This window comes from Chroicocephalus ridibundus, chromosome 4 (assembly GCF_963924245.1).
Source record: "Chroicocephalus ridibundus chromosome 4, bChrRid1.1, whole genome shotgun sequence".
In the NCBI taxonomy this organism is placed as follows: domain Eukaryota; kingdom Metazoa; phylum Chordata; class Aves; order Charadriiformes; family Laridae; genus Chroicocephalus; species Chroicocephalus ridibundus.
Window position 1 is genome coordinate 21070814 of NC_086287.1, and position 17845 is coordinate 21088658.

At 46.2% G+C, this 17845-nt stretch overlaps 1 protein-coding gene across 5 annotated transcripts in view; it reads right to left on the reverse strand.

Annotated features, from left to right (window-relative positions):
• The window catches only part of LOC134514057 (USP6 N-terminal-like protein), an 87866-nt gene that overhangs the window by 53161 nt on the left and 16860 nt on the right, over nucleotides 1–17845 (reverse strand). The window contains exon 1 of one of the 5 annotated variants that reach the window (XM_063331294.1): nucleotides 14041–14264. The exons of the other annotated variants lie outside the window; for them this stretch is intronic. The gene's annotated coding sequence lies outside the window, so the exon portion shown is untranslated. Of the gene's footprint in view, nucleotides 1–14040; nucleotides 14265–17845 lie in introns of those variants that run through there. 5 annotated transcript variants of the gene reach the window in all.

Below are 17845 nucleotides of genomic sequence, written 5' to 3' on the forward strand. Positions count from 1 at the left end.
ATAATCACATGAAGGGCTCCATCCTGTTCAAAGGAATACAATGAATTTCCTGTAGTCTTGCCCTAAAGACCACAACATCACACCCAATTACTATGCCATCTTACTCTAAGTCCTGCAGAGCCAGCTTGGTCATAGGAAAGCAAAATAAGCTCTGCCTTGCCTCATTTCTCATCAAGCCACTAACTACACACAGCAGTGGCTGTGCAAGAGGTAGGGCAAGTCACTTAATCTTCGTTATCATTTACTCGGACCAGCATTATCAAATTTGATTAAAAAAAAAAAATCAGGAAGAAAAATGAGCTGAACACAATAACCGGCATAAAGCTCGTACGGACGGAAAAGGGACACATCCAAGCCTGAACTCTGGTTCACACCTCCCACGCCAGACAGACCTCTCTGTGTTAAGCCTTCAGTTATCAAAAACTGCCATTTGTACTCCTGGGCAAGGCAGGGAAAGGAGGAAATGCCATTTCGCCCTGACAGGCTCAGCTCCGCAGCTGTTGGAGGCGAGTTGGTGCCGCTGTGCCCTTGGTGTGCTGGACCCTGCCCCACAGAACAATTGCCCCCAGCTGCGCAGCACACCTGCATTTCACACGATTTTGATACTTTCGCCCACAAACAAGAAAGCTTTCCCAGTCCGCAGGTTCTCCGCAAACCTAAAAGCATCGGATGCCAATTCCTACAGAGCAACAACCCCCCTTAATGCAGAAGTCAGCCGGTGCCAGCGCAGCTTGGGCTTGGACGCATCCATGCTTGGACGCATCCAGGCTTTGCAGCTCACGCTGTCTCCAAAGGAGCAAATCCAGACAGTCCCTCCAAGGGCTTGCAGCCCTCTTCTCCCGACGAGGAGGCATGGGCTTACAGCATCGCTTAGCTGGAGGACACAACCCCGGCTCCACTGAAATGAACTGGAGTGCTGCCAATGAATTTACAACGAAACTCAGATTTCCGCTAGTCTTCACACGAGGCCCATCTGAACTAGAAAGGAGTGTTTGCTGGAAAGGCTGAGCTTCTCCGAGATCCTGTTCCTCATGAGTTTTCCCTGCTTATCTTCCTTCCACCTCTCAAATTTGCTGATGGGTTTAAGCCCAGAGCAGCTTCTGCTCTGGACACTTCCAAAAGCAGTTTGTGTCATCAGGGTTGAGCTTGATGTAATGACTATAGGAATCTTTGCAAGGAAGGGGAAAAAAAAGAAGAAAAAAAGAAAAATAAAAAGATAATGTGAGAAATTACATCCTTCATAGGATCTGCAGCTGATGTATTCCTCCCAGCAGGACCAAAATTGTTTAGAAGACAGATAAGAGCCTTCTCTCCAGACGGAGATGCAGACAGGGGCAGCAGACCCTAATGCCCAGCTTTCAAAGCCCTTTAAGATGAAAAGGAAGTTCTTCATTGCCATCCCAACCACAGGTGATGCTTAAAACAGACTGCCCATCATTTTACTGGCAGGGGGCGGGGGGGAGGCAAAAAGAGAAGCATCCCACTGTGCGCAGACTTAACAACCTATTACCTTCACCAGTCCTTTGCAGGGTCACAGCCTTCAGCTAAGGATCTACTTGGCTGGAACCGGTCTGCAAATTATACAGTAACTGGAGGCTTTAAAAGCCTTGCAAGAAAATGCAATAGAATAAATAAAAATCAGCTGGCCAGGTTCTTTCTGTCTGACAACTCATTTTTTCCTCATGCAATACAACGCCGCGCAGAGAGACGTGGCATGAATCAACCAATTTTGGCAGCACACGTCTAGCCAGGAAGGGCAGGACACATCACCGTGCCAGCACACAGGGAACACCCTCCAAAGGGCTCTGTTTACCCAGCGGCAGCCAATGCAAGCCCTACAACAAAGCCTGTAAGTACATTTAAGGCTCAAAAGTCATCTGAAACAGGTCCATTCTCCCCTCCCACTCCATAAATATAATCCAAACTGGGTCATCTCCTAACAATAAATGAATGACACTCATTTAAGCCTCCACTGCAGTGCTGACATAATCTAGGTCCTTTCATTCTCCTTGTACTGCAAGCGCTAAAGATGCTTTTGTACATCCTCTGAAGTACTCCATTTTAAAAACCATGGTAACTAGGGCATTGCATTCAGCTGCTCATGAAATGAAGCCATTCCCCTTCCCTCTCAATAGGCTCTTGGGAGGCTTGCACAGAAAAACCTTGCCTAATTCAAAGTCAGCTCCAGCAGGATGGCTGGAGTTGGGCGCTAGGGATGGGGGCAAGCACAACTACTGGGTACCACTTGGGTCTGCGGTGTGAACAACACCAGCAATATGATGGCATATGGAGACAGAGAGCCTTCACCTGTGTCCTCTGGCTAAGCAGCACCCAAAAGTCACATTTTAAGTCACCGAGCATTACAATGCAACTGCAGCATTCTACAAGTATCATACTTTCCTTAAAAACTATTGAGTGCTCCTAAATCTCTCCAGTTCTTTTTAGGTGATGACAAGATTATTCAGTTCCAGTATTTTAGTGTGACAAAGACCAAAGGAACCAAGAAACAAGCTTTCCTGTTATCTTCGCATGGCAGTAAAAGTTTAAGGGGTTTTGGAGTTGAGTTTTGTTTTTTTCTTTTTTTTTTTTTTTCCCCTCATTCCTAACGCCTCAGAACTGTGACACTTTCCTGCACGGCAGCTTTTGAAGTTGGTCTGCTGGCACCGGCATCTTCTCCTCCTTTCTGAAATGGAAACATTCAGAGGTGTGGGCACAAAGATCAGATGGAAAGAACAGGGCAGCTCCCACTAAAAAAGCCATTAACTGGGGAAAAAAAAACACCGAAAAAAAGGGACATTTGTCTAAGATGGAAGGCCCATTATTTGTTTTTTTTTTTTTTTAAAAAAAAACATTCGTAGGTCTGCCTTCTTTAAAAAAAATAATAATCACATGCACCAGCAGCAGAAAGTAACAACTTTAACACCACCTAACTGTTGCACTATCCCTTATATAAAATTTTAGCAGACTTTTTTCCAAATTCTACTACATACTGTTATGGAGACACATTCCAAGATTTAAGGTTCTAAAAACAGAAGCCTTTAACCACAACGTCTGTAAAAATACCCCGCCAAAAAATAAATTAAAAAAAATGGAAAACTTCAGTTCCTATCCTGTTACCAAGGCAAATCCCCAAATGATGCACAGAAAGACACTTTGCGCCTGTCTGCAGGATGCGGCATGGGATTGTGAAGCCCTGCTGCAGAGGACTTCATAACAAAATTCATGCCCTTTTGACAGAGATGCAAGCTTGGGAGATGACAGGCAATTTTAAAGATTTAAAGAACATATTCTTAGATGGGGAAACTGAGGCACATAATGATTAGCTGGCTCCTCATGCAGCAGAACATTTATTTCTTCTGGCTAACACAACGGCACCTTTGCTAACACAGGCTGCCGTGGCGAGAGACGTGAGAGGGATGAACTGAGGACAAGCTCAGCAGTCAGTTTTGAATTCCCTGACTCCGCTCCTGCCACCATCCACCGTGTTATTTTTCAGGAGGGGAACAGGAGAAAGCTTATAAAGGAAAATAAGACAAGAACAGTCTGGGGAAATGCTCACAACCAGATGGGTCAGCCTAGCTCATGTTGGACGTGGGGCCATAACACCCGGTACCAGCAAGCCTCCGAGCCATCTTGAGAGACACGCAAAGACTGAAGGTGCTCAGAGGATGAACGATTGCGCTCTTATTTCTAAATATATGGGAATAATATTAAAAAGAGTCTTAAACTTTTAAGGGAAGTAAGCAGGGAAGAAAAAAAAAAAAGGTAAAATAACCAGGGGCTTGCATTGCCACTGCAACGTGCATGCAGCAAATAAGTAGGTTTTTTTTAAAGCCAGTATTTAGCATTGGTTTGTTGCTATTTTTCTTGAGACTGTAAGAGCGCTCTCCTTCATATGAAACTTATGGGAGGAAAAAAACCCATAAAAATAGATAAAGCTACCACTCCTGGCATTGCTCTGGCAGACCTCTGCTCATTTAGCCTTTTGAAGGCAGAAATTTATTATGGGAATTAACGAAGAGTATGAAGGCAGAGGAGCGTTTTGGGGAGCAGCAGGCTCCCGAGGCTGCTCCCTGCCGCCTCCCCGGGGATGAGTCCGGCAGCTCTCGCCTGCGCTCCCCCACCTCCACCGCAGACCAGGCAACCGGGAAGAGTCTGCTCACAGTCAAGTTTATGAATATTCCAGCAACTGCCTCCTCCTTCAAGCAGCTGCCCAAAAGCTTACCCAAACCTGGGCACCCTGCCACATCATCTGGCTGCACTAACTGCTAAGCTCCTCTGTTTGTAAACCCAAGCCTTGACAGACACTCTCTGGCACGCGGGTGCGTAACACGCTCGGCACAACCGCAGATGCTCACTGCTCCCAACCTGCCGCGAGGCTTCTCTATCCCCTGGCACCACGCACCTTGTGGGACACCAGCCCCTTGGCGTCAGATCGGCAAAGGCTTGGCAAACTTTGCTCCAGCAGGAAGGCAGAAGGTCAGGAGAAGGCTCTCCAACAGCACTTAGCTCTGCTTTGCAAAACCAGACTGTATCGAGCTCTGTCTCACAGTGGAAAGGACACGTGGGCACACCAAGCCCCACAGAAGTTTAGCTCTCGGCACGACTAATGCCAGCTAGAGTGTGGCAAGTCACCTTGTTCAATGCATAACATCTGTCATCTTAGGTCCATGCTCCCCTCCTCCCTTCAGGGGAAGAACATGTCCATGGCATATCCCAACCAGCAGAATTTTGGTGCTGTGTTGCCACAAGGTTCTTCAGGAACAGGAAAAATCAAAGAAAGCTATGTGCATTTGGAGCAAGAGATGGAGAAGTCTGCAGTGCTCTGTGGTAGCACGGGGGAAAAACAGCAACCAAATGATTTTCGAAGAGCAGATGACAGCAGCCGGGTTTTGCTGCTGCTATTCATAAAGTACCATCAGTCATGTTCTGGTCCCAGGTGAAGAACAAATCCCACACGCACAGCAAATACAAGCCTCACAGGAAACCATGACAGGTATGGTGGGACAACCCAAAAAGCAAGAGGAGAGGAGAAGTCCCACCAAGCAACCATCAGTCAGACAGGGAGGCAGGTATCTCCTCTGTGCAGACCCATCACCAATTAATCCACAGCCAACACAGACCTGTAGTCCCCACGCACGACAGTAAATTAAGCTGCTGGAAAGCATACTATCATCTATTGTGGAGCATGACGATCAGTCGATCAATTCACTAGATGCATTTTTATTTCCATCAAGCCATCTCAAGCAGCAGTAGTGCTCCTGTATAGGAACCTGTGCGTTGGGCTTTGGATGTGTTGGATTTTTATGCATATGGATATCGACTCTGGTAATTCTGAAGAAACGGGGCTGGTTATTTTCCTATCACAGCATTTGGAAAAATGAAACAAGTTCGTTTGCAACTTCCAGTACTTTTAACAGAGTGATTAAATGGAGAGAGCAGCCAACTTCTGTCCTCCTCTAGATGAACTGCTGAGATTATGCTGTTAGCAAGCATCGCACTCCCTTCACTTTTAGCTGGAAAGATAGACAGCACAAAGGGATGTCCAGCTGCAGAATGGAAAGACTGATGAATTGCCTAATATTTCAGCAAGAGAATAAATGCAAGATGTGCAACAAAAATGCCTGCTGAGCAATAGATGTGGGGTCATGTGGGCATGTTTCCAAATTCCTTCTCTTCAGTATGTTCAACAGCTCCTCCAGCAAGGAAGTCAATGCAATGAAGCACAGAACACTTTTTCAGCTAAGTCTGCAATTACCCTATTTTTCTTTCCAATCAGAAGGTCAGTTCTAATCCTCTTCAGAGCATCCACAAAGCATTTGCCTAAACGCAGACTCTAGAGCAGCACAGTCAAGGCAAACATTAAGCTGTGGGCATGACAAGAAAGGCATCAACGTTCTGAGGAAAGAAACAAAACAACCTGCAGGAGCCACTGGTGTCATGCAAACCATGTTAGGAACAGTGAAAGACCATGAGACAGCGGATTAAAAAAGTCAAACAGAAGAAGGAAAAACTTATTCCAAGTGACCCGCAATTGGGCTGTGGCACATTCTACTCGGTCCACCTGTAGCTGTTAAACCCAGCGACTCGCTCTCCTTCCCTGAGGATCCATTCTGGTCATCACTAGGGCAGCAATACTGGCCAAGCTGGACCTTGACTGGAGCCATTGTGGCAGGTCTTCCACTCTTGAGCGCTGGCATTACAGCAAAGCTGGGAGAGCTTTGGGCTCCAGCATTTAAGCCCTCTGTCCTCGCATCCTAAGAGAGCATCTCTGCCAGGGCTCTGCAACACAAGCAGACCAATAAGGGATCACAGATACTTCTAACTGTCTTTGCAGAGAACAACCACCACCTGATCTTTCTTGGGCAGGGGATTCAGAGGGGAAATGTCTTCTCTGGTGCTGAGCCCTGAGCAGTGAGACACAGCACATCCTGTCTTCTCCACAGTTGTCATTTAGAAACAGACACTGTAAGTGTTCAAATGGACAAGACAAGTGCAGCAACCCTTCATCAACCCAAAGACAGCTCAGACGCCAGGACTGAGATCCCCAATGAGTTGCACACAATGTATCCAGCATCCACAACCATCACCCTGTTACAAAAGGCATCTGCTCTCACGATTAATGGGCCACAAGCTTTACAGATGAAATCTGAGGGCAAGAGGCATCTCCATCTGCCTGGACATCCCCGCCACATTGACCGCTGCAATCTTAGATGCTGCAACAAGCAGATCGTGCTTACAAAACTATCATGGCACCAGACAGGATGAGTTTCCAGGAGGACATGCCAGGATCACTTCTCTCCACCACAGCTTTTTCCACAGCAAATACTTATCAAAACCATTAACTGGTGGATGATGCTGGAAGGCTGTAAAAACCAGTACACACGCAAGGAATAGGAAGACAGCGCTGTGTCACATTGCTGAACAGAGGGGGTTTTAAGCCACTTTATTCCTGCACTTGTCCTCTGGCAGTTGAAGGACCAGGGCACTGTTTCAAAGCTGTTTCTCTGTTTGACCAAGTGTCCAAGTTGAACCCTGGCACAAGCAAACCTGCCAGGGTGGCTTTGAGTGTGTTTGATCTCCAACATGAAAACATCTCTCATTAACAGCGGAAACATTCATGGCAGGGGGGAAGCTGATCAGCTCAACTGTAGGGTTGCTCTGTCAGAAGACGCACGAATGCAGCAAGGTCTGGGAAACAGGTTAATGGCTCACGCAAAGGACATCCCCATCTCCCTTGAACCAGGAGCAGATGCAACACCAATAATACGGGGCAGAGAGATCAACGATCCTTCTCCCTGCAGGAACCAACCATCCAGAACAAATGAGCAGCAACAAAAATCAGGCAGAGGTTTCTTCTTCTGAAGGTTTTTAGCTGTTTCTGCCTCGAGAGACAAAATCATAAGGACTTTATGCAGATCACTCAACTTTTTCTCCAAGCCGAGGCACCTTGTCAGCCTTCTGCCTTGATGTCAGAAATCGCGTGTGCGTGTAAGAAGAATTTGTTTGCTGCTGTAGCTACTTTCCAATGAGGCTGACCAAATCTTCCCGTTTCTCTGCGCTCCTCCTGTACTACCCACTCTGGGCAGCTGCTTCAAGAGTGTGTGCACACTATGAGCAACCAGGCACTCCAGGTTACTCACTTCTGAATACAAGGAGCCGAGACTTGTAAGGTATTAAAATGATAGGTTACTAAAATTTTATAAGGATGCTCTCCCCAGTTGCTGGTTAAATAAAAGACTCCACGCTCTACAGACATTACAGACAGTAATAACGAGAGTGATGATCACAATTAAAAACTCTGGGCCAGGCACCTCTTGCTCCACAGAGAGGTGAAGACAAGCAAAGTGGCACTAGCCATCTCTGGGGCTGAGAGGGACCGTTCAGCAAAGGGATGTGAAACCCTTTGCCATTGGAAAGGCAGACGCAGAAACGCATTACGCTTCAGGGCAGACAAATCCCTTCTCTGAGAAGGTTAAAAACAGGACATCCCATCAATGGGGTCTGTGCATTCATGGTCCCCCAGCTGTGAGAAAATGAGAGCTGACAGCAGTGCCAATACAAACAGTCTGTCCTCTCTCCTGTTCACTAGATTTATGTGCCGACAATACAGCCTGTGGGCATATCGTACCTGCTCTTTACATTCGGCTTACAGCTAAAACAACCCCTCCTCTTGTTTCTTCTCCCACCTCGTACCAGCCGGGCTTCTGGCAACTAGAAAAAAAATAGCCCTCCTGCTCCCGTGTTTGCAGGGATGCATCCTTAACCCCGCATTACAAATTCTATAGTAATAAAAACACTAACCTAAGCATCTCTGCCTTGTGCCACGCTTTCAAACAGACCAACCCACCTCAGCATGAAGCTAAGTGTCCTGCAGACCAGGCCTCCTACCATACCGCCACGGGGAGATGTTCATGCAGAGCAGCCAAGCAAGTCCCTCGGTGCTGCCACACACCAGCGTTGCGCTCCACTTCACCATGCAAGCCGAAAATGGAGGCAAATGCTGGGACCAGGTTCCTTTCCTCCCCACTGTATTTCTCATTGCACCAAAACCACGGTGGAGAACAGAACCGGAGCTGCCTTGGAGAGGTGCACTCGTCTAAACAGAACAAGACCCGAGACACAGCTTCCCTGCATGCTAGCTCAGCATCTTCTGCCACTCTTTATCACCCAGCCTGCTTTTGCCTAGCATTGCACCATAGGAACATCTGCATCACCATCGTCAGACTATGAAATGCCTGCCATCTCCGAACTGCAGGTTTCTGGGCAAAGTAGCAAGCCTTTGGAGGTCTCTGATGACTTGTTTTTTCCTCTCTCACTTATATCAGTTCATCAGAATAGCAGATGCTTCCTTTGTTAGTTTTGGTTTCTGTTTTGTTCATAGGTTCATAGATTTGCTTGCTCTTCTTATTTGAGTTGCTCTTAACAAAAAATCCAGCTCCAGGCTGTGGCGTAACCCGTGCGTTAGGCGAGCTGGCAGACTGCTCTTTTTGATCTGCTAATAATGGCCAGGGTTTTTTCCTCTTCAGTTCCAGGGTAGGTGAATAGCTCAGCCTCCAGGAAAAAGATACAGTGATTTTATGTATCTCAAACCAAGCAGAATGCTTCAGTGCAGAGCTTGTAAAACACGCACCGAGTTGGTGCCCTCCAGCATCTGCTCCATAGATGGAGCACACCTGGAGACAAGCTTTCCGAACTGAAAGGGTTGACAGATCCCTGCCTTTTTGCTGCAGATGGTGTCCCAAAAATCCTCTCAAGAGCTCAAGAGCATTCAGTAAGCAGCCATCTCCTTGCGGCTTTCATAAATGGTAGTTCTAGATTTGTACAGAAAATAACGCACAACTGAAATTAAACCAAAGACTTGTCTTCAGTAGGGTCACGTTTCCTAGCAAAAAGGAGGTGATTGCCCAATTTGCAGATCAATACAGCTTTATAAAGTACTCAGTAAGCATGACCATTGTAACTTTTTAAGTTCAGTCTGACATCCAGGGCAATCCTTCATTAGATATATTAATAGTTGAGTATAAGATGAATAGTTATGCTTACAAGTACAGTTTTATGCAGGTAAAAATTCACACTGTATGCATTTTGCAGGGTGTTCGTATCATGTTAATACATAAATCATATTTTCATGTGCACAACTGCAACTATTAAGAAAGCATTAGGTATCTAGCTTCTAAATTATTAACACCAAGCCTGTTTTCTCACAACTCATCCTTGCAGCTTTTGCAATCTTACTAGGGATAGCAGGGGAATATTTTATCGTGGATACCCGTACAAACATGATGAGGGAGCAAATACAACAGAACTGCCTTGTACCTCTGCAGCATGCCAACTTGGAAAGACCAAACCAAAGTGATCTTCGGTAGCATAGCTATAGGAGCCATTTTAGCTATACTAGTATACTATCATTACCTCAACAGCATAATTAATTTGTTACGGCAAGGTATAATAATAGGCTCTTTAAAAGGTGTGCCAGCTGCAAACCCCATCCATATGATTTTGCATGACAAAGTGTGCCAAGCCTGACACTGTGGCTTGAGCAATGGAAAAAACAGACTTTTGGGCAGATCCCCAGGACGACAACTCACAAGCAGACACAGCAGCTGGTTTTTCCACAGACGCTGTGAGCTGAGTACACTTGCAGGCTTTTCCATACCAGACGTACAAAGTCCCTTGACTGAAAGAAAGTTTAATCCAAAGGGTTTCCAGCAGGAAAGCAGGAGTCTCTTTCGCAACACGCCTGCCAAGCCTCTAAGGCTAGAAAGCTCAAGCAAGCTGCAGAGTCCACGGATATTTTTTTTTCCTTTTTCTTTTTTATTTTTCTCCCAATTAACATACCAATAGCCTTGGCATCAGGCTACTTCCAGAAATGTTCTCTCTCAACACTAACACTAAACATTTATCCAAGAGAGCTTCTAAACTGAGGTAGAGGACCACCTAATTTATATACAACACAGCCTACCTGGAGGCTGGTTTGGTATTAAAACCTACCTGGTTTTAATACACCAGGCAAAAAGAGTCAAAGAGAAACCACTGCAGCACGGAGGTGACTACTACTTGTCCCATCTTGGAGGCCTGGGGGGCATCTCCAGTTTTGGTGGCAGAAAGAGAAGGAAATGGCATTTTCCCTCAGAAATAATATTCAGACAACTGAATTCAGCATTCAGGCAACTGTCAATGACAAGCCCTTCTGAAAATTACATTTTTTAAATTGACCTCTAATTCTAACCAGGTTTTTCAAGGAGCATAATCATAATCATATACCTTTGGCATTTTTGGGTAATCATGACTACACCTACCTAAGGGATGCTGCAGTGACATGGTTAGGTGCTTCATTAAATTATTCCTTCATTTAACATACACACAAAGCCTTCTGGAGGCTGAACACCAGTATTTTTGGCTGGTGTCTGAAAACAGACAAGAAAACAGCTGCTTAGGGCAACCTTAAGTGAAACAAGGTTAAACAAGGAAAGAAAGTGCATCTTTTCCTACGGAAATAAAAGTCATTACCATGGTTCAAGTATTACTCCAGGTGAATATAAGAAACCACTGCATAATTTTGAAGAAAAATAGTTAATATCCCTCCACATCTATCACCAAGCTTCTCAGAGGGGCTGACACAGCAAGGCATGACTTGAAAAGAGGTCAAGGGCTGAAAGAGGAGGACACAACCTCCTCTGCTCCGAGACCAACCCATCACCAGCAGCAAGCACGCATACCACAGCTGCACTGCCACAAAACCTAACCAAGGAAAAGCATCTCCCAAAAAAAAACCCAGAAAGGTTTTAACTGTGATTAAAAATACTCAAGTTTGCAGTTTTAAACACATGAACTCGGAAGAGATGCTCCGAGAAACGTTCCTCTCATGTGGTTTCTCTAACGGCATTGTCATTACAGTATAAAGGGGAGAAACTAATTCATTCAACATGCATTCGGCCCCTAGTTGCTTAATCCAAACATTTCTCTATGACCGTTTAAGCAGTGAGATGACACGGAGGCCGTTTTGAATAGAAGACACGCCACTGGTTCCTCACATGTGGATTTTATTGCAAAATTCTGGTGTTACACTGGGAAAAAAAGCTAGTTCAAAGGATAAATGAGAACAGTGACTTGAGAAAAGGAGAAAAGGTTATTCATCTCTACAGGCGTTCCGTTCTCCCTCTCCATGAACGTGTTGTTCGTTCAAGTGCATCCAACTCGGTTACCTGCGTCAAGTATTGGGATTGCACCGTTCAAACAGTTAACACTCAGGAAGCTTATCTCCTGAGCATCAGCTCACAAGCCGCAAACACTACAAGGTCACGGTAATTAGCTGGCGGTTGAGAAGATCTCAGTGACTTGCTGTGGGTGGCTTGCATTGCTCCCCGAGCGGTTTGCTCATCGCAGTCCTCCCACTGCCGGATCAGCAGGCTCCCGGTACCCAATGGGTGAGGACATCTTGCCCCCTCGACAAGATCAATGTTCGCTAGCGGAGAGGGAAAGAAGTCAGACACATCCCAGGAGACACCACTGCTATGCTGCAAATACCATCTACCCGGGCTGATATAACTCAAAGCCTTTCACTGGTATTCAGTGCTCAAAGGGCAGGGGGAAAACCCAAAAATGCAAATAAAGTCCACTTCTCACTTAAAAGAGAGTTATTTCCAAAAAAAATCTGAGTAGAGAAATGAATGATCGCAGCTCATTTAAAATTAGGGAAGAAAACCTAAGTATTTGCACAGCCAGAAGATCCCGCTCTGAACAAACCAAGGGAAGTTTGCAGATGTGCGCTATGCTGACCACAGGGTCCAGCTTCTGAGTTCAACATAGGTAAAGAGATAAACGTCTTCAGTGCAAAGCTATATCAAGCCTGGTAAATGCATATGCATACAGATCCTAATAATAACCTGTTATTTCTGGAGGGAATTGGGGGGGGGGGGGGGGGGGAAACAGGCATTGGACCGGAAGAGTAGAACAGATTTAGCACGTGGGATGCTATGTAGAAACCAGAAGTAGCAGGGTTTGTTATGTCATTAGAAACATTTCAACAACAGTCAACTCCATCAAGCTTATGAAGTCTTGCTTAAAGCTGAACTTAGCACGATCTTAACTGAAACCTGGCCAAAAAAACAAGCAAAAAGCTCGCAAGAATCACGTTTTCAGAAACTCAAATGTGAGCACTACAAAAGCAGTTTTCCTGCCTGGAGCTTTGAATATGAGACCTTCTGTAACAGGAAAAAAATATTTTCTGCAAAGTGACCTGAAAGACTCCAGAAGCATTTAGGAGGCTGCCTTAGTCAAAGTCAAAAGGGGGGGAAAAAAAAGGCCATAAAATTGGAAAACAATGTGAACAATGCTGAGCTATTGATTCAAAAATGAAAGCTGCTACTGGGAGGGAAGGGGAAATGCCCACCACAATGGCTTTGGAAAACACTGCCCAAAATCCTCAGGAAAGAAGGGAAAAAAAAAAAAAAAGAAAAACATACTTTCAGAAATCGAGGATGATAAAAGTAACACAGAAGAATTACAGCTGTTGCACACTAGGAAATAAAGACCAAAAAGAAAATCGCCACGGTCGAGCCACTTATCCCAGCTCCTGCAAGCCTGGTTTTTACATGGTTTAGTCCAGGAGTGCATTTGCCAGAAACCTGGTGTGGGGGTTTCGGCAGCTCCCAGCACTTGCACCACACAGGGATGCATCCCCCCTGGTCCTCCCCACCCAGGCGTGGGACCAGCCCAGCCACCACCACGCCTGGGCCGCTGGCACCGTGCCTTGAGGATGTCTCCGCTTTGCACGGTGCCTGCGGCAGAAAACAAGGAATGAAGGATTGATTGTGGAGGGAAGGAGGCGCCCCATCGGCCATGAGAGTCCCTCTCCACCCCCAGAAACAAGCTACAATTCCCAACATAAAGGGTGAGGGCCCTCCCAAGATGGGACAACACGCACGTGGAATAAATACAGGGCTGCCAACAGGAACAGCAGTGAACATCCCACTTGCCCTCCCATTACTTCAAGAAAATTTTTGATGCTGCTTTGCCTCCTTCTTCCACGGATCCCTCTTTTAAAAAATCCTTGTTGCAGGAGAGAGGCAGAAGGGGCATCTTTCAAGTCACCACCGATCTTGCAGTGACAAATCTTGGCAAATTTAAATGCCAAACCTGCTAAATCACTGGGAGACCGTGCTTCTCCTCAGTGTGGTCCTCACCGTGCAACATGGAGGTATGTAAACACGTGCCGGCTGACGGCAGCACTGTCAGCATCGTTGCACGCCACGCGTGTACCAGTCCCTGTCCTCCTAAAGCAGCTTTCAGTCAGTCCTATTTCCACTCAAAGGATGGCCAGTAAGGCCCCAAAAACAGCTACCCTAGACAAAACTTTTTATTTAAAAAATGAGTATTTCAGGAATGAGTTAATACACCTGGAAGTACCAGCCACCTCCTTGCACCAGCATCCTTCCTGTCTACCAAAGCCTACCACAGGCCCTGCCACAGCAATTTTGCAGGGTTAGAGAACACGAACAATGAAGTGGACAGCAAGTCTCAATTCTAGAAACTCACCAGAAACCTTTGCCTGCAGGTTGCCATTTCCACTTTCTTCCTCAGCATCATCTTCCTGCACCCTGGCAGCCCAGTGCAGGACCCTCCAAGCATCCTCTCAAGCATCCTCTGCATGCCGGCCAGCCATGGCTTAACTCTGCTTCCCCTCTACTGGCTAAGAAGCCAGGAGCAATGCAAGACCAGAAAGATCCAGTATGGCCAGAAACCTGCAGTTCACGTGGAATGCGCCATCCCTAGCATCCTGGATACCAACAAAAGATCCAGGCAAGAGGCCGAGCAAGTAACTTCAGTTTCATAAATCACCAGCACACCGAACACAAGCCTTCCAGCAATGCTACTGCTCTCCTTCCCTTGCCTTCAGTTACAATACCCCAAAGACCTAAAAATACTTTTCATTATTTAACAATCCAGCAATTCTTCTGAGAGCCACTTTGGATAAAAAAACCCAAACAACCTTATCAGATGAGCTCAGCATGACTCCAAAGCAGAGCACTGGCATTTGTCTAGAAAAAGTGGCACCATTCAGACAGTCTCAAGCAAGGAGCAAAACATAGCCAAAACAAATCTTAATGAAAGCTGTATCTTTTATCCGAGGAAAACAAACAAGTGAACAACATGGAAACTCAGCCAAAAAGAAAAAGCAACATAATCCCTTGTGAACTGATAAAATATTAGATAGCCCCTTGCATTTCCAGCTTACAGAGAAAAACCAGAATATCCTTAGTGTTTACTTTCTTTATAATTCTGGGATATGTTTTTTGGCAGCAAGCCTGGGTTTCACCTGAGGGTAATGCAAAAAGGAACATAAAAAGCCCCAACGTGAATGACAACTGAAGAGCAGCCATCTGTGTGGGTGTTTCTCTTTCCAAACCAAACTCAGAGTGAAAAGGTTTTCCAACAAGTCAGCCAAGGAAAGGGAAACTTCATCAAGAGTCACAGTGGGATCCGCCTGGAGAGTATGCTTCATGTGATCAGGGCTAAAACCGTTCCCTCTGCCCACTACCAGCAGCCCTCACAGATGTCCATCTGTCCACTCTTCCTTATCTTCCCGTTTACAAACTGCCGCGAGAGCTGCTGGGAAGCATGCAATGCCTGGCAAGTAATTACAGAGCAAAGCAGAGCAGAACAACCTCAAGGGACAAGTAGCAATTTAGACAGGCACCAAACGCTGACCCTCCATGGGGGAGGGCTACATGAGATCTCTGCCTGCGAAAGCAAATCAAATGACACTCAAAAGACGCAGCGTGTGATCACAGGGCTGGGTACGCACCAACTGTGAGATGCCCAAGAGACAGACCCGCATGCCACAACAGCTCATCTGTGCTGAACAAACATTTTAAAAATGGTGATCTGAACCTTACAGAAGTCAGCTCCGTCCTTTGCTGCAGGTAACCCATAGACAGCCTTCCCACCGCTGCAACCACACATGCAGACCTTGGTTTCAGTGTGGCCACAGAGGTGGCTGCTGCTGGCCTGACAGACTACCTGGGGCTGGAGGCTGCCAGCCAAGTGAAGCTCTCGGCCTGCTCAAAACCCAGCACATCTGCAAGACACAAAGCCAGGCTAGAGCAGATGGAGTCCTGAATTAGGCTGCTCAGCTTCCATCCGGCTCCTCTGCCTCCACTGAAGATGGGGTATTGCTTTGGACACAAGCAGTTTAGATGCACCTTTGTTCCAACCCAGGACGGCTATCTTCACAGCGTCTTTGCCAGCAGATTACAATATATGCCCACATACTTTAAGCATAGTTCAACAATATCAGCAAAAATTCCCTGATAGGAGAAATATTTTCCACCCAGAGTACTCCAACCTCGAGCCGGACACCTCCTCCTCCAAGCACTCACCCACTGGAGTAAAACCCTTCTTGCTTTCACCCAAGGGTCAGAAGAAAAGCTGACCCAGGGACACCCTGAGATTCCTGCTCGTTTCGTAACAAGCTGCTGTAAAAGGAAATTGAGCTAAATATGCACATGCTTGAGGCCATTTAAAGTAGAGACTGGCTTTCCTAATGCATCAGGGTTCTTCTGGCCACTGAGGGCAAGAGACAGAGAGGAAGTGAAATACCTTTCAGGGAGAAAGCACTAATAAGATATAAGTTCCCCTGAAATAATTAGCAATATAAGAAAAAAAAATAAAAAGAAAGAAAAAAATCCAACCAAAAAACAACCACCCATAAACCTTCCCTAAGGAAAAACTTCAAACTTATGAAACCTACATATCCACAGGTCATCGGGGGTATGGCAAGCATGGGGCCAACCACTGCAGCAGTACTGGGACACATGCAAGATGTTCTGCATCCCACATGGACAGGGGATTTGCAAATAGGTTCGCAACAAGCAAGTCCAGAGGGAGCCAGGGAAAACAGAGTAGCTAAAACAATCTTAATTTGCCAGCTGATACAGATGGTTTTTCAACAGGAAGATAATAACAGGTCTTAGGAAAACATAAGCCTCCCCCGGAGAGAAGAGGGTCGTTTCAGCACTTAATTTTTCCCAGCCTTCTCAGGAAGCTCAGCAGGAAATGGCAGAGACTTCCCCCACTGCATAAATTCTTTTATCAGGTTAAATGAGATTAATTCCCCCAGGAAGATTACTCCTCTAGACACTCAATGGGTGCTCTTACCTTGATTCTCATGGTGCTTCTATTCCAGTGACTGAAACAGCACTCAAAAGTTTCATTCCCAACTCTTTCACAAAAATACATCTCTGTTACCTGCACGCAATGTGTACCTGCTCGGACCGTACGCAGAATACACCTAATAACCTAGTGCTACTTCCCCTCTTTCTTCTAGTTTCCAAACATTCAAAAGAAAATTGAAAATGATCAATTTCTCCTTGTTTTCTTAATGGAACCGTGACAAAGCTGCTGTGCAACTGTCTGCTGTGGTAGGGGAGAAAAAAAAAAAAAAAAAAAAGGATAAAGCAAACAGCAGGAGTTAACCTGCAGCCGCAAACAAATCATTCATGTGCCCACACGCGGAGCCAAGCCTCATTTGTCAGAGGAGTAAGTATCAAAGGCTTTGAACACAGTCACCCGCTCGCCAGTGTCATCCTCAGACACCTTGGTGTTTGCAGCATTAACAGCTAACAGTAGCAAAGACGCCTCTGTAGAAGGAGCGGTGGAAATGTCAGGGGAGATGCAAGAACAAGAAAAGATCTCTGCACCTCTGAAGGACAGTTGGTCATGCTAGAAGCCAGTTCAAGACCCAGAATGGCTCTGAGCAGTTAGTGAGAGCAATGGGGCATATGAAGACAGTTTGTCCCTGGAGCAGCAGCTGGGGAGGAGCGGAGGAGACAGCTGCAGCACTGCCCCAGGGCATCCCACACGCCACTCTGTTCATTCCAGGGTATCTGACAAGCGTCCTCAAACATGGGGATGATAGTGCCTGTATCACTACAAAGCTCAACCCTCGGCAAGCCTCCCGTGGCCCCAAGCGTGGGTGTAACAGGGCAGTGCAATATCCTGCATGGACGTACTTTCCCCATGGATGCTGCGGTTCAGGTGAGTTTGTTAACTCACTGCCCCAGGGTCAGGCCAAAAGGTTGTCTACACTGACCACCAGACACGGAACAGCAGTTCCCACCCATCCACTGTTGGTTAACCTCTGTGGCAGCCGTCGCAAGGAAAAAATGAGCAACCCATATTGAATTATCGACTGCAGCCAACGCAACGCTGTTCTCAACTTGCATTACCCATCCTTATGCTCTCACAACAGCGTCTCACGCTATTTTTTCAAGTCAGCATTTAGCTTTTTCGCTAGCTAATACGACATTTCCTCTCCCTTCCCCCAGCCCAAGTATTTGGT